This window comes from Gopherus evgoodei, chromosome 1 (assembly GCF_007399415.2).
Source record: "Gopherus evgoodei ecotype Sinaloan lineage chromosome 1, rGopEvg1_v1.p, whole genome shotgun sequence".
In the NCBI taxonomy this organism is placed as follows: domain Eukaryota; kingdom Metazoa; phylum Chordata; order Testudines; family Testudinidae; genus Gopherus; species Gopherus evgoodei.
This window is the reverse complement of record NC_044322.1, coordinates 15,197,069-15,198,025: the sequence shown is the minus strand read 5'-3', so window position 1 is coordinate 15,198,025 and position 957 is coordinate 15,197,069. Positions and strand designations below refer to the sequence as shown.

At 30.9% G+C, this 957-nt stretch overlaps 1 non-coding gene across 1 annotated transcript; it reads right to left on the bottom strand.

The window, feature by feature from the left end:
* Window positions 1–301: 301 nt before the first annotated feature.
* On the bottom strand, window positions 302–491 carry LOC115644652. The gene has a single exon (XR_003998579.1). It is a non-coding gene; the product is annotated as a U2 spliceosomal RNA (small nuclear RNA).
* Between the last annotated feature and the right edge of the window lie 466 nt (window positions 492–957).

The following is a 957-nucleotide window of genomic DNA, read 5'->3' as shown; positions in this document are numbered from 1 at the left end:
GTTTTATTTAATAGGGTAAAAATCTGGTTTTGGTCATTTTTAACTGAATTTGAATTTTCATCTAGACAGAGCTTGACAAAAATACCAAGTAAAAACTTAATCATCTAGTAAATAAGAACTGCATCATTCAGCATTTTCTAACATAATAAAAACCAGAAAAATTAAAAGCCAAATAAATGTTAAGTTAAGCTATGTGATTGCTTAAATATATGTGTATCGATGTAGTGTATGCTTCTGGTTAGTAAAAAGAAGCACTACGTTTAGTCTATAGGATATATTTAGTTGCAAATCATCACAATTTAATGGTTACCTACCAGCCTTTCTTTAAAAATATGTTATAAAGTATAAATGAAAACATGAGTAATATCAATGACTTAAATAAAGGTTTCAGTTCCAACACTCCATTTAATACACAGTGCCCAGATTAGGGAAGTATCAGATATTAAACTGATAAGAACAGATACTTGATTTTAGCCAAGCCAAGAAGCAAACAATGACAAAAACTTCCAAGATCTTCACATGTTAATTAATGTAACATCAACCCCTGAAGGCTCCCAAGAAAATGATAGAATAAAACTCTTGAACAGTATTAAACAAAATCTCTTAATAGGGCTATTAAGAACAAAGCATCAAAGCTGAAACAGTTTTAAAATCTCATTAACATTCGATGATATAAGTTTGTTTACTTTTTGTATTTCACTCAGCTAGGACAGTGAAATCTCTCTCTCTCTCTCTCTCTCTCTTGTCTATCCTCTGATACTTATTACTATTGTATCTGAGTGTCTAACTTTTCACTTCCCTTTACACTATAATACCAATTTCACAGTGAAATTCCCTTTTTTAGTGAACTAGTTCCATTGAATAAAGAAATTTCTGTTCCTCTCTCATAAAACCCTCTAGAGTAACAAAACCCAAAAGTGAGTCATACATTTTTTGAGAGTGTCCCTTTAAGCCCCA